The sequence below is a fragment of the Copidosoma floridanum genome, unplaced genomic scaffold, assembly GCF_036245765.1.
Source record: "Copidosoma floridanum isolate Cflo_tuat_1 unplaced genomic scaffold, Cflo_Japanese_pri ptg000030l, whole genome shotgun sequence".
Taxonomy (NCBI): Eukaryota; Metazoa; Arthropoda; class Insecta; order Hymenoptera; family Encyrtidae; genus Copidosoma; species Copidosoma floridanum.
In genome coordinates, this window is record NW_028321907.1 from 33,082,905 (window position 1) to 33,105,358 (window position 22,454).

The following is a 22,454-nucleotide window of genomic DNA, read 5'->3' on the forward strand; positions in this document are numbered from 1 at the left end:
TATTTAAGCCCTTAAAAAATATTATTTTTTCAGTGGAAGACCCCTCCGATTAGTAGTTGCTGAATGATATTCAATGTAATAGCTTGTACAAAGCATAAACAACGGTATTAGCAGCTTCGAAGTGACATATGATAACTTATTACTAATATGACAATACAAAAATATTTCATCAATTGTATATCTACTGTAATAAAAGTGGCAAAAGCTAATCCCTTTCTGCAAGCAATCTTGAGGTGCTTTTTCCTAAAAATCAAATTTTGTAGCGTTTCTCAAAAATTTTTTTAAATATATTTTATGTGCCAATACGTTTTTTCTGTCAATAAAAAGTTGGTTGTTAGTATAGTTTTAAATAATAAATATTTTTTAATTCGACAACAAAATAATTGTTTTAATTATAAAATACAATTTTATTTAAATATCGTAACTGTTTAGTCAAAAACAAATAAAATGTACGGGCCGCCACGCGAGCGGCGCAGCGGAGATGGAAGCCTCGCAGCAAGGATGTATATCGCAGCTCGTTGAGCGCGCAGTCAAGGATTCAGTCTCATGCTCGTTTTTGTTCGTGTTAAGTCGGTATTGTTTCACATTATTGTCCTGTATCGTAGCGCTAATTGGTGGACGTCATCCGAGATACGCAAGATAAATTAAGGGGAGAAAAGTTGGCACTGCCGACGGACGAGACGCAAAAATTGAGTTTTCTCCTTTGAGTCACTAATATATCTTCGTTGTGGCTCATAAACAGTGTCTTTTTGATTTCATCTAATACCATATTTTCTTCGGTCATGAGTTAAAGTCAATGATTTGTACAAATCACAAGTCGAATGTATTTAGTAATTCGTTCTTTGAAACGCGAGCGGAAACTAGTGCTTTTCTTAGTATTTAAATAGTTTATTTGTAAATTTGTGTATCGGTCCTAGTTTAGGTTAATTTTTGGTCTCAAGGTATCATCTCGGTATAAGTAGCATATTTGTATCGCGGTTCCCCATGTATTCGATACAAGTAAGAAATCAGTCGGCGACGTCGCATCGACGCAGTCGACAGGGCGGCAGAGAACTGTACTCTGCCAAACAGTAACAAATACTTAGAATTTCAATTATAACATTTGAAATTGATGAAACAAATACTGAGATGTTTGAATGAAAGCATGTCAAATATTATGAAAATCTACATACTTAAGGTGGCTCCTCACTACATCAAAACACTGGAGTATTAAATGATATTTTAAAGGATGATTCTTGAAGGTGCAAGGAGTCTTTTCCCAAAATTTTAGACCTCGTCACCACCAAAATTGTTGAAAAAAACTAACTGGAAAATAGACTCTGTAACATAGCCTCTTATGGAGGGTCGTCAATTGGTGGCGCAGGTTGTATGATATCTCAGTAAAGATACTGTAGTTCTTAATAGAAAACTATGTAGCAGATAGAAGAAATCAGAATCTTTCCAACAACATTCAGGTACTTAGACATTACCATGGGTTTTATAGGATATTTTGTGAAAATAGTAGATAAGTGTGCAAGTCACGGAACAGATAAAAAGTGTGGGGCGTCTGCTACACCGAAGAGCGGTAGCCCGCGTAGTTTTAATTGGTCAGAAAGTTGTACGTAAAATGAATAGGAGTTGTGGGAAATCGTAATTATAATAAAAATAAATGAGACGCTGAACTAAGAAAAAGAATATCAATAGTACTTACAAGATCTCGTGCAACATTGTTCGACGAAAAATCGACTCCTGACGATGCCGGAGATTTTCGTGCCCTGCTGTCCTCAACAGCTTTTAACAACTTCTCTCGGGCTATTACTACTTTTTTTTCCGCAAATTGTCCTGTTTTTTCCTCTCGTACGACGAGCAGGACGATTTGTCGGGGGCATTGTCTTTTTTGTTAGGAACCTATCGTCAGCTTATTATTATTTACATACAAGGGTTATGTTGTTAGATTTGTATACATACGTCTGCTCGGGTCACTGTATTCTACGATATAGGTCAACGGTGTAAATGTGACTAAACTTTTTTTGAAGGGACTATAGGTACCTATCCATTTTTAGTCAAGAACCTCCACAGCCAATGAAAAACTGTGTTGCAGTATGCTTACTCTTCTTGTGGGATTTATAGTGAGGAGCTACCTTAATTTCCAATGCTATATTAAAAATAAAATTTTCGTAATACAAAAAACTTGAAGTAGAGTTGTATTTGGTAAATGTTTTGCAAAGAATGTATTTAAAATACAAGCGTATTTAATAGGAGTATTTAAAATAATTAAGTTAAATGCATACCTAATTACTTAACGTGATTGAACTTAAAAAATAGTTGTTCAAGACAAATCCCATTTGTATAAAACTAAAAATTTACACTTTCTCAGTTGACAGTTGGAAAAAAAATGTAATTAAAAGTTTTGCAAAACCGCCCAACCTGTTCTCAAAGGCTTAAAGCAGGCTCAGCGTACTGATTAACGGTGAACGGTTAGAACAGATCGATGTACTTTTATTTCCCTTTATTTCTAAGCGACTAACCGATTCTTTTATTTAATCCCTTAATCTCAACATCTATTTTATTTCTTAATCATAACACTTCGTAACGATGCAAAATGGCCCTCACGTCCCAAATTGCTCTAGCTCATGCAAAGTATATACAAAGAGCATTCATTTTAAGCTTTTCTGATTTCATTTGTTTTTCAGGAACTGTATATACTCTGAGAGGAGGAGAAGAGGACGCCAACGGACAACCAACTGAGCTGCAAAGATACAGCAGCGCCAGCGAGAAAGGACAAGAAAAATACGGACGCGACTATCAGGACACACGGTAGCGGCTACGTCGAGAGTGACTGCGATAGTAGATACGTGACAGCAGCAGTGGCGATGGCCATTGCTCAAGCGAGAGATCGCGAGTCAGTCTGAAGTAGAGTCACGAGCTGTACGTCTGAGTACGAGCAGCAAGAGTTTCAGTGATTTTTGCGGGTTTTCATGGCGAGAGAAGAGTTTGAGAGAAGAACAGAATTAAGAGAATTTTCAAGAAGGTGCGTAGAGTGTTGAGAGAAGAGAGAAGTGTGCGCGCGAAGCCACTGAGACAAGAATATGAGGGTAAGGAAGAGAGAGAAGAGAAAGAAAGAAGCCGTAAGACAAACGATCCACTCCAGGATCACGGACGACAAAACGCTGGATTAGACTCGCGGACGTTTGACCAGGAGGTGATGCTAGAGAGATAGAGAGAGAGAGAGTATGTAGCGTAAATAGCGAGAGAAAGAGAAGGAGAGAGAGTGTAGAGAGTGTAGCGTGGAGAGAGAGAGAGAAAAAAAGAGAAGTAGTGTGCGGGTTGACAAGACGAGGTAAACGTGAGACCGCGAGGTGCATGTTTGGGAGTGCCACCATTGTTCGCACATTTTGTCGTATGTGAGGGTAGATAGTAGAGGTGAGAGAGAGAGAGAGAGAGATTATATCAACAAGTAACACTTTACAAAATTAAAGTAAATTAAATGAAATAATAGCATTTAAATGAAAGTAAAAAAAAAAGAGCATTAGAAAGAATATATCTACAACTAGTTCTAATGGAACTAAGACAATATATAATTAATACATAGAGTCCACTCCTTAATTAAAAATATATTAAATTGAGATCACTGATTAACTACATCACAGATAATTGTTTCAATAAATTAGGACGCTCTCAAAGAAGTTTAAAGTGCCTATCTCCAAAGAACAGCTCTGAGTAATCAGCTTGGGTATTAACTAGTATTTTGTTCCATAACTTGAGTGCACCTACTCTGAAGGATACAGCTAAAAAGTCAAGCATACCCAGGGGAATAACTAGATCTAGACGTCTCATTCTCTTCGTTGGTTAGTCCAAATGTTTAAATTTCAAGTACTCTCATAGATAGGTCGGAAGACTAGACTTTAGTATGGTGGCAAGGAATTTAATGGTCAAAAATCTTGATCGAAGTTCAAAAGGAAGTAATTGAAATCTAGAGTATACAGGCGAGGTATGGTCGGATTTCTTGATTCCTACCACAAATCTAAGGGCAGCATTCATACATCTACTAAGTTAGGTCATGAGTTCAGCAGATAATCCCAAATATAAGACTGAGCAGTATTCCAGTATCAAAAATATCAGGGCCTTCACCGGGAGAAATTTAGTACTCACCGGTTAAAAGTAAGCATTTTTTCGTAGTCGAGCTAGTGCACCAAAGCATTTACCAACAACCACAGTGGTATGTTCTCTAAAGAAAGATAAGAATCTAAGGTAACACCAAGTATTTTAGCTAAATCACAAGGTAAAATAATACTGCCTCTTAATATGATATTCGGTATATCCTGTTGAAAGAGTTTTGGTTTAAATCCACGAGTACCAGTCCAAATAGCATAGGAATTCTTGGTATTATTTTACAAACCATTTACGTCAGATGAATTACAATCGAACTACAATCTGCGATCTCCCTATTAGGCATAACCTCTCCCAAGTGCAAGCTGAATCTAAAAAAAAACTGAACTGGCCGAAAGAAACTAGTTTTTCGCAAAGCAAGATAATGTTAACAGAATCAAAGGCTCGAGACATGTCAAATAAGACTAGAAGAGTAATTTCTTAATTGTCAGCATGGGCACGAATATCATCAATAATTTTGACTCGTGCCGATTGTGTACTATATCCGGCTCTGAAACCTGACTGAAAATTATACAGCAGATTGCGAGAGTTTGGGTAGTCTATTAATTGTTAATAGGCAAGGACCTTCTTATCTTGCTAAGTGCCAATAGAACGGTAGTCTTTCATCTCTATAGCCCCCGATTTCTTTGGGATAGTACATATCAAGGCTATCTTCTAAATTTCAGGGAACGCGCTAGCCTGAAATACTGCATCAAAGATGTTCATTAAAGTAGGCAACACGAGTTCAATAAAATCTTTGGAATATCTTATCAGTATTTCATCTGAACCTGTAGCATTAAATCTCGCTGATAAGATGACACTATGAACATTTTTTGTGGTCACATTCCGAACTTGAACCTTTTATCAGAGTTTATTCGAGGAAAGATATAACGCGGATCATATAGAGATATTATAGACCCAGCACGAATAAAGTGTCTATTAGCATTATCGAGATCAAAGACTAACGAGGGATATGTGTCTGCATTTCTGTTTGTCAGTCCCATTCCATTAATAATTTTCCACTTATTAGAGATATTTTTAATTCTGCGAATTCTAAGATGATAGTACGCATGGCGCCCATTTTTCAATTCTACTCTCACTCTATTTCGGACTAACTTATAAGATGCATGAGTTGTAACCGGTGGAGAGCGCTTGTACTCTCTCTTTGCTTTATTTCGTACTTTGATTGCTACTTTAAGATGGGGAGATAACCATGGCAGAGGTTTGCGCTTACTAACTACTGTTTCATAAGGAGCGTGTTTATCATGTACTGTCAAAAAAATATCAGTTATAGCAGCTACCTTAGTGCTGACACACTCGTCCAATCAACTATCTTCATTAACAGCTTTACACAAATCATTGCTGAACTCAACTTTATCAAAAGTTCTGAAATTTTAGCGAACTGGATCCAATCCCAAAACTTAAAAAGATTCTTTTAAAATAGTCAAACTAGCAAATTTCACTTGCCAATCTATATTTAGGTCTCCCATCAAAATAAGAATTACAATTTAAAATGGCTGTCTCAACTTCTGACCAGAATCCTGTCTTGGGTGGACATATATACTATGACACAAAGATATTTTGATGCATTAATTTGAATCTCAATAAGGTGAAATTCGGGCCTCATCATATAAGCTTCATTATGCACATCAGACTGAGCCAGGGGTCAACATTTTGCAGAATTGTGGACATCTAGTGCAACACCACCTCCACTTTTGTCAACTGGTAGCCGGTCACATTGAGAAATAGTGTATCCCTGTACATCTATCAAAGCAGATGGTTTGACGGGCTTGAGAAACGTCTCACTGATACCGAAGATGTTTGGGTTATAGTCGGAAATTAATTTATGCACATCGGTGAAGTGCCTAATTAGCGATTGCGCATTTATATCTCCAATTATCAAACTACTCATAACTGTAGTCGACGAGAGCCAATTTACGCTCAATTCCGTTCCTTAAAACCATACACTAAGATCTGTCCTTAGGAGCTACGTTGTTTGGCATCTTTACAATTATTACAACATAAAACATTATTAACTTTGCAGTCTCTGAAAGAATAATATTCTGCACATAAAGCAAAACAAGTTTTACCCTTACAGTCGGCAGCAATGTGCCTAAATTTTAGACTCTTAAAACACTGAAGCAAGGTTATATGATCTGCAAATCAACAGGAGTGCCATCCACTAAAAACGCGATTGTTTTCAAATAACTTAGAGTAATTCACTGTAAAATCATGTATAATAATGCGAGGATCTATTTTAATATCATCCTTTACTTTAAGGCCCAATTTCTTAAACTCATTGCAGCAATTCAAAGATTCTAAAGCACCACTTTCAATAGCAACAGAACTATCGGGCAAAAATGTAAATTTGTTGACTTTGAGCTGCAGAATAACAGACTTTAACGCTCCAAGTATAGCTTTTTTTGTTTCCATCGAAGAAGTAAATTCACTCAAGGTATTCTTACATGGGCCAAGGACAGTTCTCTTAGTTTGACTAATTGGAATAGATTTATTTTTGTTCAGCAGAACACGTCGAGCTGGCCCTGGCATAGCAACTTTATCAGCATAGGTGGGCACCATTATGTTGGATAGACGACCTGCAGAAGATGAATTAAGAGCAGTGACTACATCTTTAACATTATAACAAGCATTATCAAGTACTTTTGCACATGAGTTAACTACACTATCGAAAGCTAATTTTCTTAAATATGCACTCTCAAGCCTGCTAAATATATCGCTGAATTCATTGATAATATCACGAAGTTCTTTTTTCTGGGAGTTTCTTTCTCATTCGCCAACTGAACACACAAGTAGAGTGTCACGGCATGCCACCATCCTATCATAAAGTACCTCAATATCTTTAGCCGTTCGTAAAATGTCAGCTGAGCTATCAAAATCCTCTTCTTCTATATCAGATGCCATAATTCAATCAAAAGTTGTGAGGAAAACCAATGTTCAATATCACTTGACTATCGTGTCGACTGCAACAACACAGCAGTAGAAGCACTCGTAGATTTCGAGGTTACAACAAGCGTAAGTCCCTCTAAAGACGAGCAGATGCAAACTTCTCTGAGAATAACACTCACAGTAGGAGTTGAAAAAACGAAGAATGCAACAAACCTAAAAGGATCACGCTCGGAGGAACAGGAAAGCAGTACAAGGGTCAAGTAAGCAGATCAAAAAAATGAACAGCCATTGCTCAACTAACACAGGAGAGAGGAGCAAGAGAATTGAATTGAGTTTTTATTTGGCACTAAGGACTCAGGGGTCCTGTACAGTGCTTGAAAAGACAAATTACAACAAGTACATTGTAGTACAAGTAACAAAAGTGTGTGAGACAGCTCTTGTTGGCAAAGCTTCAAGAAAATATTATATAAAACAAAAAACGAAAAAAATTTCTATCAAAACAACGCATATATAATCAGGTCAAAACTGATGACGCTAAAAGTTAAGTATAAATAGTAAATAAAATGAAATGAATAGAAATAAAGTGAACAAATTGAGAACCAACATAAGCAGACATCTGCAGAGTTAAATTTAAAAATCACAGCTTTGAAAGGCACATTGTATTTAAGACACTTGAATTAAAAGACACTTGAAAAGGTTGACGTTGCATAAGTAAACACAAATCACAATAACCAGTAAGTACAATCATACAATGTCAGATGATGATAGGGTCATCAGTACTGGGTGGCACTCATTGAAGTATATGCACAGTTGTTATCAGCAGGAGGAGCAGCTACCGAGACAAGCCACCACGATAGAGATACTCCTGAAGTCGAGTCCTGAACTGGGGACCATAGGCCAGCCCCATGATCGCCTCAGGCAAGTCAGTCCACATCCTGGAGGCATAATTTATGAATAAGTATTTATAGCACTCGGTTTTTGCATGGGAAATAAGCAGGTATGAATAAAAATGTTTCAAGGATCTAAGTCTGCCAACAGGGCGAAAGGATAGCTGTTCCCAAAGATAGCCCAGCTCGCCACGATGGATCACACCAGCAAGCAGACAGAGACACAAGTAGCCAAGCCACTCCTTGTAACTGGGCAATCCAAGCTGTTTGTAGTCTGGGGTTACATGCTCAAATATTCTGATGCCAGTGACGAAACGCAACGTCGCATTTTTGCAGCAACGCAGCTTCAACCTCAGCTCGAGCAACAGATCCAGGAACAGGCCAGGGCGATAGTCTAAGTAAGGAAAAACCAAAGCCCTCACAAGCAGAAGCCTCGTGGAAGCAGGCAAAAAATCACTGCACTTTCTCAGACGAACAAGAGCACCAAAGCATTACCTCACAGAAGCACTTATCAGCTGAGCACTTGAAAGAGTGCTATTTACATACAGTCCCAGTATTTTCACACCATCCTGGAAACGCACGACATCACCACCAACCCAAAGCTTCAACAACGAGTCCGGCTGAAGCCGTCCCATGAAATTACGCATCGCAATCCAAGAAGCCTGGGACTTGTCGGGCAGCACTCGCAGGCAGCTCAGACACGCCCACCCCAGCAGCACCTTAAGGTCTGAATTCATCTCACCAACAATACGGGTCACCTTGCTGATGGGACCACTCCTCTAAATGGTGAAGTCATCAGCATACATGTGATAAGCACAATGCCGCTAAACTGAGGGAGTGTCATTTATGAAAAGGGTAAAGAGCAGAGGACTCAGCAAACATCCCTGCGGCACGCCGGCAGTCCTGACCACAGGACAAGAACGAGAGCCCTCTGGTAAAACTGAAATCACTGTTTGGGTTCTTCTTGACAAAAAAGATCGAATCCATTCACCAGCTAAGACAGAGAAACTAAGGCCGCGGAGCTTGTTTACTAGAAGCTTGATATTCACTAGATCAAAAGCTGTAGCAAAGTCAACACAAACCACCAAAGTAACCTTCCTGTTATTAATCAATCGCTCGACGCGCGCTATCAACCACCTGAATCAGCGCAGAGTAAGTGTTATAGCCCCGGCAGAAATCTGATTGGAACAGATTGAGTAGGTTCTTCTGCCGCACATACTTTTCAATCTAACGCAGAGCAACGAATTCAAGCAGCTTAGACATGGCACAAGTTATGCTGACTGGTCTTTAGTCCTTCAGCCCACATAGCAGACGGCGCTTAGGGATCGGCCTTACTGTTGCGCGCTTTCATCCCGAGGAAAAAGACCCAAATTGCAACGAGAAGAATGTATGAAGCAGCATCGGTATGATACTAGGCATGTACCTCCGGATCAGGGAAATAGGCAAATCATCAGGACCACAAGCATTCAACTTAATGCTATTAACAGCATCCACGACGTCCTCCAGGGTAACATAGCGAAAATAAAATCCGTCTTCCAAACGATCAGCTAGCGGAAGCGGGGCCAGGTGCAGAGGCGCGACGACTTCGGCGTCATCGGCAAAGTGCGCACTCAAAGCGTCAACATCCAACTCGGACCCATCAGCCACACCCAACCTACCGCGCACGCCCAGCTCATCCACGTTAGCTGCTAGATCCGAGCGTCTGTAAGCTGCCCATGCCCTGTTACGCCTCAAAATCAGAATCCCGAGTCAAGGGCCAAACCACGGTAATGCCCGGCTCCCGCGCTTAAACGCTCTGAAAGGGGCATGGTGGTCATAGATTCTAGTAAGCACGTCGGTGCCGCACTCCATTTTCTCATCGACTGTCCCCAAGGCATGCAGAGAATCCTACTGCAGAGCTAATAAGTCACCCCGGAAGGTTGCCTCGTTTAACGAGGAAAAGTCACGTCATCGCACCGTTTTTGCCACCGGCGCAGGCACCCAGAGGTCGAGTTTCAACAGTAGAACGTCATGCCACGATATTAAAAGTACCTAAAGCTGATCGAACGCAGCGATCCTGGTCACATCACTGACGCAAATGTAATCGATGACGGAGTATGAAAACCGCGCGTGATGCGTCGGCCGGAAGGGTAGGGGGCGCGAGCCGTACGTGTCGAAGAAGTTGGTGAGTATTCGTCGCGGCGTAGAGTCCACAGCCCAGTCGATGTTAAAGTCACTCACCAACAAAAAAACGTCAAAAGTGCGGCCACAGTTCAGCAGCGCCTCCTCAATGTCAGAACAGTAACCGCTCTTTAGTGGGCTACACTACACCCAAGAGCATCCAAAGGTTACCAACCTTGAGCTTGAGGAACATAAATTTAGGTCCAACAGGGCCGTCAGGCCTATACACGGAACTAGCCACAATCTCGCCGCAACAGCTCTCGCTCACGTAGGCGGCCACATCCCTTCCCACTCTCCCGGACCAGTCCACACGGAAAAGCCGGTAACCATCGATGCTAACATGGTTTGAACGCCCCTCAGGTCTCAGCCAGGACTCACTTATAGCAAGCACATGCAATCCGCGACTGAATACATGTGGTTCGAGCGACTGAGCGTTCCATTGGCCGATCGTAAACAAAGAAGCATCACAGCGATCCATAGTCTATCATTGAGATAATACGCTCCAACCGCCTACGTAGCAGAGGGCACTTTCCCCTGTCACCGCATGTGAGGTGTGGCTGAAAGTTTTCTCGCCACACAGTGTGTACAGCGCGCAGCGTCCTTGACAGTATAAGATCTTGATTCATGGTCACCCATGCAGCGGCCACATCGTGGAGCTCTGCTACAGTTCTTCGCTATGTGCCCAAATTGACAACATTTATAGCACTGAACGAGCGATACGTGGTCCTCACAGCAACATGAAAGCCAACCAATACTAATTCTAGCCCGCTGCCAGAGAGCCACCCTGGCAGCCGGCTTCACCTCGAGCACACACGATCTGCATCTTTTTTTTTCGCGTATCGGGTATAAGTATACCAATTTAACATCGTCTGGTATAAAGTTTAGAAGGTTCTGGTCAAGTATTGTAATGACTATTTCTTTATCATCTAATTCTTGACGAATATCATGGATCAATATGCGTGGGTTTAATTTAAGGTCCAGCTCAACTTCAAGGCCAGCAGCGGCAAGATACGCACTGTCCGCAGGCACCATGGCATTCAACAAGTTGCTCTCTATTATGACCCAGGCTCATAAAGCACGCGTTGTACGTCAACTCTTGAACTCCTAGGATTGATCGCTCTAAGGATGGTCTCCTTAGTATCCTTAGAAGACGGGAAATCCTGTCGACGGCTCTCCGTCGGGCCATATATAGCAAGCCGCCCGACACGCCTGACCGTGAAGGCCCCACCAGAGCCCAATAATACCATCTGTGGTGCAGCCGTAGAGCCGACAGACCGTGAGACAACATCGGCAAACGTAGGGCCGCCCAAGCCAGGCCGGAAAGCGGTTGCCTGCTCAATACGTTGGCAAGCAGCCTTGATAACTCCATTATACAAATCTATTGACTTTTTTTCTTGCAGATTGCACAGATATGCACTAGAAATCTTTAATAATGCATCACTAAGGGCCAACAGCATCACGGATGGCTTTTTTTGTTCCAGTCTCTTTTTCGTTGCTAAGACGCTCAAGCAGCACATCGCGCCCATGTGTAGCACACTCGATCAGCTTGTTTACATCGTCAGCCGGTAAAAGCTGAGGCCGCAAGTCATCAGTTTCACATGAGTGACTGCGCGGTCTTTTCCTCGTGCTGTCGTTCACTGGCTGATCAAAATTGTCTAGATTCATCGACAGCTAATTAGAACGCGCACGTTCCAGCTGTCATGGCCACGCAAGCGCGCAGTATAGCTGTAAGAATTAACCTCAAGCCCACACGACGCACGAATTTAATAAAAACGGTAAAAGTCACTGATTACCAAGTCAATCACTGTACATAACACGAGACAGAAAAGCCCGCAAAAAAAATACTCGATCTCAAATCACAAACAAAATGTTAAAGGGCACACTAATAGTCAGCAATCAATATAACTTATACGGAGCAATCACTGGCACATCCTCCTCGCACCAGCCCACGAGCAGGTCCTTAAGAAAAAGAGAGAGAGAGAGAGAGAAAGAGAGAGAGAGAGAAATAGAGAGAGAAGCTTCTTCGAGTAGACCAGGACGGAGTGTGAGTGTGTACATAGTAGCGTTGGTCCGGGACCAGCAGAAGCCCCACCTGGTCCAGGACGAGCAGGACGTTATGGACGTGCAGCACAGTCCAGAGGACGACGTGAAGCGTTGTGCCGTGTATTTTATAAGGAGATATGTGTAGTGGGGTCAAGTGATTGAGTGAAGAATAGTTAAAGGTGTTTGTTTGTATTAGTTTAATAGTTCTCTTCGTAGAACAGGAGAACTCCAGCGCCAATCCCCCTTTTTCAAGAGAAGAAACCCAAGGTGTAAGAGGGACAAAAGTGACGTACGTGATCAAGATTTTTTAACGCTGCGTCGGCGCGTTTCTTTGTTTTTAGGTGAAAAAATTGTGTTACAACTTGTACATACATACATTACTGAAATCATAGTTCTAAACTAGGGAAAGGCTTAACATTAGGATTACGAACGGGAAAGGGTATACGGTACCATTATACTTTCACAAGTAGGATATTCTAAGGGTGAAAAAAACGTTCAGAACCAACTCATATTGAAAAGATCCCGAAACGATTTTATTTCATATATTTGTATTTTAAATACAGTTTTTAAAATACATTTCAAATACAATTTAGTTAAATCAAGGTATATAAAATAGTTAAAAAAAAGAAACGTTGTTGAGAAAATTATTTCAAGTACTTGATCAAATACAATTGTGTTTGAAACCATGCACTGAACACAAATGTATTACATATAATTTATTTGAAATACTTTCTTTTTAAATACCATGATAAATATTTTTCGTATTTAAACAAATATCTATTTAAAACATACATGTATTTGACGTTTTTATTTAAAATTATAATTACAAATCCTGTATTTTAAATACAAACAATAAACATTGTCTTATATAGTTTCCTATAGTTGAAATATTGTATTTCAAATAATATATTTACATACTATTCTAAATATAATGATAAATATGGCATTTACTTCAGATATTTAATATAAATAAAGAAGTAAAGTGTTAAAATAATTTAAATCAAAATTAAAATTTATTAAAAATATATAAAGACAAAGGATTCGCACGAGGGACGCTGTAGCCGTCTGACATAAAGCCACATGAGTCCGCGCTGAAGTAGGAAATTTTTCACTTGCTGGGAGTTAGAAATTGAAAGAAAAAGCAGGTGAAAAAGACTAAAAGAAAGAGAATAAAGTGATGGTGAGTAAATATAAACATGAACTCACAAAAAATAAGGAAAAGTGATAAGAATGGCACAAGTGAGGTTAGATTGACTCGCGAAGGAATGGCGGATATCAAGCGAGATGAGGACAGGCGTCAAATGTCAGAGGAGTGCAAGAAAGAGGCGGATACCCTAGAACGATACCTCAAAGGGGGCTCTCCTGTAAAAAGGGAGCTATTCCCGCCAACATATGCAGCAATTTCATTGGGTGCTTTGTGTGCAGTAGACACAACGCCAGAAGCACTGTCAAGGGCCAGTAAGGACAACGGAACTCTAATAAAGCCAGCGCATTAAGAAATCGAAGACAAAGGGTACCAAAGTAAAGCAGACGACACAGGGAAAAAAAGGAAGAGAGAGTCAAGGGCAGGATCCGAGCAGACAGAAGTATACAGCGTGTCTAAGAAAAATAGGTGTTTGGGAAGACAGGGGAAAAAGCAGCCGTTGAAAAGTACAAAAAGAGCGGGAGTTAATGCGAGTCATGCACGTGACGATTGCGAGAGGCATCAGCATCAGCAGGTACAGATCAGCAGATGGTATAGCAGACGGATACATACCTCATGAATGGTGAAGAGACTAGAAGGGTAAGAATAAGTACTGATAGGTGCACAAAATTCGAAAGCAACATAAGCAATGCACTCTATAGCAAAAGTAAGATAGTTCAATGTTAAATGATACAAGACTTTAAGTTCAAACTAGAGACAGAAAGAGTAAAAAGAGCCAAGCTAAAATAAACAACAGATAAGGCAGAAACTCAGCAAAACAGGCAGGCAGCTACAGATTATAGATAGCCACAGGAAGCAGTTATTAAAACAAGTAACAAAGTAGATGAATGTCTCACAGGATTTTACAAAGCAAGAAAACATTCATTCAAGTAATTGTATGGATACCATATCAGAGGCAGGGCTAGGGACAGCGAGTAGGGTTATCGACAGCGTGTCGCAATCTAAAATAATCCATGTGATAGCGAGCAAAAAAGACCAAAACTGTTGTTAAGATTTTTACAATATAAAAGAATCAGAAGCTAGTGAAAACGGTTTAAACGGTGTGAATGAGCCTCGACAGCCGAAGGCTATGAATGAACGGGAACTAAAATATGATATAAGAGAAAGAGAAAAGGAGGAAAGATAAAAGTAGCATTTTTGTTAGGAGGATATGCACGGTTGGAAGGGGCATAAAAAAAACTGAAAGAATTATTGCTGTATAGGGTATGAATAGAAGTGCAAAGGGTAACAGGGGGTAGATGAGTAGCGGTACCAAAAACACTAGAAGACAAAATAAATATCATGAGGAACTAAGGAAAAGGTGAAAATCTTAACTTATGATTAGATGACGACCTTACAGCAAGGTAATGAGAAATATGGAGGTGGATAGAAGTAACATAAGAAAAAAGGGAAAAGAAAGGGAATAAGGTACGCACGGGATATCTTAAAATAAAAAATTAACAAAAAATGGCGGGCATGGGACGAATTAAGGGGGAATTTTATACTGGAAAAAGAAAGAACAAAAGATAGGCAGTTTTAAAAGCAGATGGGCAAGTTTTAATAAGAGAGAGAGAAGTGTAACATTGATTTCATGAAGTATGGTAGGTATCAAAAGGACTTTAGAAGCCAAAAATTACTTAAATAAATTTGATGTGATAATATTACAGGAAACATGGGTAAAAAAGTACAACGTGAGTGATTGGGAAAATAAACTGGATAAAAATTACAACTAGTTCAAGAAAGCGGCAGTTAGAGAGAGCTACTGTGGGAGAACTGAAAAAGGAGTTCTAATAAACGTTTAAAAAGCATGTTAATAAATATAAGGTAGATGAATGGGATTACAGGCTAACCATAAGAGAATTAAAATCGAAAAATAAAAACATTAGCGTAGTTGGGGTGCACACTAACACAAAAATAGAACTCATACTTGAGAAACCACGAACTGTAGTAGATGACTGTATTGAAAAAGAAGAGTTACTCTTGATAATCGGAGATTTCAACACGAGAATATAGCAGTGCAGGCTAATAAAGGAGGTGAAAGAGAAGCGAGAAGAAATTTGCAGACAGAACAGTAAATAGAGAAGAGGAAAAACTTCTGGACTTCTGTAAAAAAATAGGCTTAATCATAAAAAAATGCAGCAACAAAGGAGGACTGGAAAATAATGTATAGGTTCATAAGGGATAAAGGCAGCTCAGTTTTCGATCTAGCACTCAAACTAGAGAGTAATCAAGGGAGTATAGTAAATGGATTAAAAGTAACTTCGAGAACTGAATCGAATCACTTCTTAGTAGAGTGCTCTAATTCGAGTGCTAGATCGAGAACTGAGCTGCCTTTATCCTTTATGAACCTATACATTATTTTCCAGTCTTCCTTTGATGTTCCGTTTTTCAATTATTGAGCCTGTTTTTCTACTTAGAAATAAATATAGCAGGTGCAAATGAGGTAGGAAAAGATGGTACTGAGATAACGGACAATCAAATAATAGAGTGACTTTAAAATGGTATGAAAGCAAGAATATTGAGTAGAATAATGAAATAAATAATAGAAATATAGGAGTAGACTTAGTGGACATGGACCTACAAGAAAGATGGACTATTATTACAAAAATTATTTGGGAGGCAGGCACAACACTCAAAATGATCAAAAAAGCAGGAAAAGAGTGGTAGATAGAATATGACGAAGAGGTCACAATACCGAAAAAGCAAATGTGGGCAGCACTAAAAAATGGGAAAAATCAAGGATAGAAGGGCATAAGGAGGTTCTATAACAGAGAGGAAAGAATTTAGGGAAACCAAAAGAAGACGGTGTAAAGAACTATACAACAGGGAAATACTAGATACTATAGTAAAAGCTGGATGCCTACGTGAGTTTAACTTTATTCTTTGAGAGTGGTGTTAAAAGTATAAAATTCACGAGGGGGCTGTAAAGGTAGTAGAGGGCGTGGAGGGAAGAAGTAACACATTTTTTGTTAGGTTAAATTCACAGAGTGATATTGAGGATTTTCGCTTGATCTTTGGAAGGGATGTGGGGGGACAGTAAGATATGCATATGAAACTAGCCCCTCATCGGTGTAGCCTCATCAGGGACGAATAGGGCCTAAAAGGGTCCTGGGGCTAGAAAAAATTTTTTTGGTCTTAATCTATGGTTGTATAACCATAAGTATAAAGCCTAAATATATGGTTGTAATTCTCCCATACGCGATCTCTACACGATGTTTAAGCCGTATAAGGTCGCCAGGTAGAGAAACCAGAGAGTTCTAAGCAGATACGCACATACGCGTACACATAAAAAATCGAAAAAAAATTGATCACTTTCATCGGAGCTCTTGTCCCATTTCAAAAATTATTAAAATTAATTTCCATTACTCCTAAACCTAATCCTAATAGCTTTTCCAAGCCATGAAAGATTGTCAGGCATAGGAAATAAAGAGTTTTAAGCAGATACGCACATACACTCTTGTGCCACCCTGAAAATTAAAATAATACGTTTCTACTACTCCTATACATAATCCACATAGGTTTTCCAGGCCGTGAAAAGCCGCTAGGCTTGGGAAACAAAGAGTTTTCCACAGATACACCCGTTCACGTATAAATAAAAATCGCGAAAAAATCATAACTTTTGAGAGAGCTCTCGTACGACCTTAAAAATGATTATAACTCATTTCTATTACTCACACTCATAATTCCTATGGCTTTTCCAAGCTGTAAAAGGCCACCAGGCTTGGACAAAGAGCAGTTTTTCTTCAATACACGAATACGCGTATACGGAGAAAATTATAAAAAAAACCATAACTTTCTTTAGAGCTCTTGTGCCACCTTGAAAATCAGTATAATTTATTTTAACTACTCCTTTACGAAATTCCAATAGCTTTTTGAAGCCTAGAAAAGCCGCCAAGCTTTGGAAACAAAAGGTTTTCCGAAGATACAAACGTACGCGTATAAATGAAAAACTAGGAAAAACCATAATTTTATTTCCCTTGAAAATTATTACAATTGGAAAAACAAGAGTTTTCCGTAGATACACACATATGCGTGTCCTAAAAAAATAGGGAAAAAATCTTGTAACTTTTTTTAAAACCTTTATGCCGGGATGAAAATAATTGAAATATGTTACTTCTATACCAATACAGGATTCTAATGCATTTTACAAGTCCTGGAATGCTACCAGGCTTAGAAAAACAAAAGTATTCTGTAGATACGCGTATATGGTGTATCCGACAAATATGGAGCATACATTTTTTCCTTTTCTTTTTACGTTTGTACCAAGATAAAAATGAATTAAATATGTTTCTGCTATATTAACTTACATATTTAATGCGTTTTTCAAGCCGTTAATGGCAAATAACTTTCAACTATACCCACCCACAATTGTGATATATTTTGCAAGCCGTGAAAGGATGCCCGGCTCGGCAAAACGGGAGTTTTTCGTAGATACGCATGTATGCGTGTCCTTACAGAATAGAGGAAAAAATTCCTACTTTTTTTAAAACTTTTGGGCCAACATAAAAATAAATAAAATATTCTTTTACTATACCCATTAACATATTTGATGAGATTTGATAGAGAAATAGAAACACATTCTTTTAATTTTCAAGCTAGCACAAGAGCTTTGAAACTATTGGTTATAAATTTTTTCGACCTTTCCGTATACGTGTGTATGTAAATCTACGGGAAACTCTTCTCTAAGCCTAGCAGCCTTACATGGCTTGGAAAACTTATAGGGATCGTATATCTGAATAAGAAGAACGATTATTTTTATTTTTAAGGTAGCACAAGAGCGCTTTTTTTATACGCGTACCTACGAAAAAAATTTTTTTTTAAATCCTGACAGCCTTTTACTGCATAAAAACCGATGGGAATCATGTATAGAAGTAAAATAAACGTACTCTAATAATTTTAAAGGTGGTACAAGAGCTCTAAAAAAAGTTATGATTTTTTCATAATTTATTCCGTGTACGCAAACGTGAAAATATATGGGAAACTCTTTATTTTTCTAGCCTGGCGGCATTTAACGGCTAAGAAAATCCATAGGAATTATGTATAGGAGTCGTTGAAACATATTCTAATAATTTTTAAGGTGGCACAAGAGCTCCAAAAAAAGTTATCAGATTTATCTTGATTTTTATTTATACGCAGACGTGCGTATCTGCGGAAAACTCTTTGTTTTTCAAGCCTGGCAATCTTTCCAGGTTTGGAAAACCCATTGGGATTTTATATAGGAGTAATTAAAATAAATTATAAACATTTTTAAGGTGACACAAGAGCTTTAAACAAATATGTGGTTCTTTATTAATTTTTTTTCGTATACGCATATTCGTGTATAGGCGGAAAACTCTTTGTTTCCAAAGCCAGACGGCCTTTCACGGCTTAAAAAATCGATTGGTATTATGTATAGGAATAATAGAAACAAATAATTATAATTTTTAAGATGGCACAAGAGTTTTAAAGAAAGCTATGATTTTTTCTAATTTTTTTCCGTTTACGCGTATTCGTGTATTGGCAGAAAACTCCTCTTTTCCCAAGCCCGGCGGCATTTTACAGCTTGGAAAAGACACAGGGATTATGAATATAAGTAATAAAAATAAATTATAATAGTTTTCAAGGTGGCACAAGAGCTCTAAAGAAAGTTATGATTTTTCTCAATGTTTATTCATATGCGAACGCGCGTATCTGCGGAGAACTCTTTGTTTCCCAAGTCTAGCGGCATTTCACGGCTTGAAAAACCGATTGGTATTATGTATAGGAGTGATAGAAATGAATTATAATAATTTTTAAGGTTGCACAAGAGCTCCGATGAAAGTTATCTATTTTTTTTTTCGATTTTTTATGTATACGAGTATGTGCGTATCTGCTGAAAACTTTTTGTTTCCTATGACCTTTTACGGCTCAAAAAACGTGTAGGGATCGCGCATGGGAGAATAGCAGCCATATATCAAGGTTTGTCAATGGTTTAAGACAAAAAAATATTTTTTTAAGCTCCAGGACCCCTTCAGGTCCGATTTTTCTCTGGTCAGGCTACTCCGGCGTGGGGCTAGTTTCAGCTCCATTATTGGAATGGAGGAGGGGGTGTGGAGAGACCCTTAAAAATAACTATAGAATGAAGGAATATCAATAGATACAATTTAATTTTACTTGATTAACTACGAAAAGACATAAACATTTCAAAACGAATTATTACATCCGTGTGGGTATGATAGTGGTCGTAAATTTCTTATTACGATACGTATTTTAATAATACGGTAAATGTTGAACGACATCGTTCTCGTTATTTCGGTTTATATTATTTTTTATAAGGATTATCCACTGCACTTTAACGCCCTCATACATACTTGAATGTTCTCTTTCAAATATAAATTTTTTTATATTTTTTCACACTTTTGAGTATGCAAAAAGATGGACTTTATACATATGAATAATTAATAATTCGTTTATTCCTATAACTATGACTAAGATTATAAATAAATTTATATGTATTCTGTTATAATTTATATATAAGTATGAGATAAAAGGTGTTAAACTTTGTTTTACATGATACTGCTACATACATCAATTAAAATAAAACCATACATACAACAATAGAAACCACAGAAGTATTGCTTCATCAAGAAGGCTGATTGTTATAAGTAAACTTACAGGGCTAGTCAAGTAATTTGATTAATATTTATTGTGCTGTTAGATATGCACATATTTATAAGGAAGATTTGTTATTATTTTTAGTACAATATAATGAAATCAAAATAGTCGTCTCAAGTGAAGTTTGAAAAATTAAAAATATGTTAATAAGTTCACAGCAGTAAGTTCATTTAAAAACTGTTTACTAATCTCTATCGAAATTTTAAATTCTTTAGACGGAGTAAATCATTAAATGTGAGAGGAGAATGGGATCAAAGAATGGTTCATATTTTATCACGGAAGAACTGTTACGATTAGGAAGAGCTATAAAAATAGAAGATGCATGCATACAGCTTTTTTATTATTTCACGTATTTTGAGCAAGAACTGTCTCTTTTTGCACGAATTTATTTGTTATGTAAAAATATTTTTTAGTGTCAAGAAAAGCATGGATCAACAAATAATTGTAAGGGTTGGTAAACGAAGCGAGCAGAAAAGCTGAGCCCCAATTATGTATGTATGTTATTTCAACTCATGCTGACATCTTACAAACAAAGAGCTTATGTATACATACTTTAACTGACTTATGCTGTTTACAGAAGTTTTATAACTCATACATCTTATATTCTTTAGTTATTTAGGAGAGCTGTCCCCTACTCTCCTCTTCTACCTTCCTAAGCAACCTCGTCACCTCTTAAGCCTTTTTTTAGCTAACCCTCAAAATATTAACAAACTTTTCTTATCCACTACAATAGTGTAATCTGTAGTATCATTTTGAACACTGGAGGCAGAGTCATCAAGTTCTTGGAAAGTGTTGTCTTGATTCATGCTTGGATCATTATCAACGCTTGTACTTGTGTTATCATTTTCACCAGCAGACTTTACTCCGGTAGCTTCACTTCCAAGATTTGTGATAGTACTGTCGAAAGACTAAATGTAATGATGTCCATATTCTTTCAGGCGATTAATGAACTTACCGACGATACTTAAACGAATTATTCAGGAATTTCATGGTTTTGTAATAACGGAAATTCGGTTCAAGTGGACTAACGGATTCTGCAGAGCCACTTTGAACGTACTTTTTAAATTTTTTCTTGGCCTTGTTAAAGTTGCTCCCGTGCGAAAATCTAAGAATTAAGATATATTTAATTTGGTAGATTAAAATCTGCTAAATTCAATGTTAACTCTGATTATACTCGAAATTGCACAAAATTTCGAGAAATTTAAGCTTGAAGTTGAACTGTTTAACACGAACTGAAATGAAAAAGCAATAAAAAATCAGCTGTACAAGCATTTTCCGACTTAAAATCAGAAACTTAAGCTGACATTTTTGATGGACTTGTAAAAAAAATTCCATTTTTTTATTCTGCTTTAAAAAATGCTGGTAATCAGTCATTTTTAAAAGATATTTGCCAAGAAAGACATGAAAATCAGTTTCATGGCTATGAATAACATACAATAGCAGCATAACAACACTGATGTACGTATATACATACACATATACAGTATAGAGCAGTAGACAAGGGAGGTACTTTAAAACAGTCTCTTAAATATCTCCATCGTTTCTGGACATCTTTAACTTCAAATTAACTTACAAAAATAAGAATATTATTGATTGAATTATGTTTACTTATAATTATACATATAGACAACGTTTAATGTGAAGAAACGGTTCGGATACCTCTGACTTCTACATGAACCTGCGTCAATAATTAGAATTACAAGTATAAGCACCAAAAATTACAATGATTCTTAATATATTAAAAATTTTTTAATTATGCTGACATTTCATTAACAGTGATTACCACGTAGAGTTTTATAAGTATGTTAAAAACACTACCAGAAATAAATTTTTGAGTTGCGGGCGCTGATATCATCACATTTTATTTTGGGTTTCGTTCCGCAATTTATATGCACTCTTGGCCTGGATTAATAATTTTATGGATATTGCTGTTATTTGCATCTGTTATACTTATAAGTAGAAAAAATATAGAGGTTCTGGAACTTCTCTAGCTCTTCCTAGAATGGTGGTGGTGGGAGTGCAGCTCACGCTGTTGCACGGGAGCATTAAGTCATGGTGGTGGGAAGAGAGCGATATTGCGCCAGTGGTGGAGGGTGAACCATAAGACAAGCTATTAGACAGGGTCCGAGCGTCATATATATTTGAGAAGAATTTTCTCAACTGCTTTAAAGCTACCACAGAAAGGCCGCATGAGCGCAAATGTTGGTAAATATGCGTTAAATCTAATGATGTAAAATTTTTTGAATTTTTTGACCGTCTAGATCGAAAGATGAGACAATTTTACTATAGTGTAAGAAATAAAAAAAAGGGGTTTTTTTTGATATTTTTATGTATTGGACCGATGAATGTATAGGTGCGAGTCACCTCGCGGCACGGGTGGCTGCTGCACGCCCGACACCGCTTTTAACGCCACCACTTGTTTATACTTTAGTAAAATAGTCTCATATTTCGATCTAGACGGTCAAAAAAGTTTTAAAAATTTACATCATGAGATTTAAGGCATTTTTACCAAT

At 38.0% G+C, this 22,454-nt stretch overlaps 1 protein-coding gene across 1 annotated transcript in view; it reads right to left on the reverse strand.

Moving 5' to 3' along the window:
* Positions 1 to 22,454, reverse strand: part of shot (dystonin-like protein short stop) — a 1,026,404-nt gene that overhangs the window by 949,227 nt on the left and 54,723 nt on the right. The gene's annotated exons all lie outside the window — the stretch shown is intronic.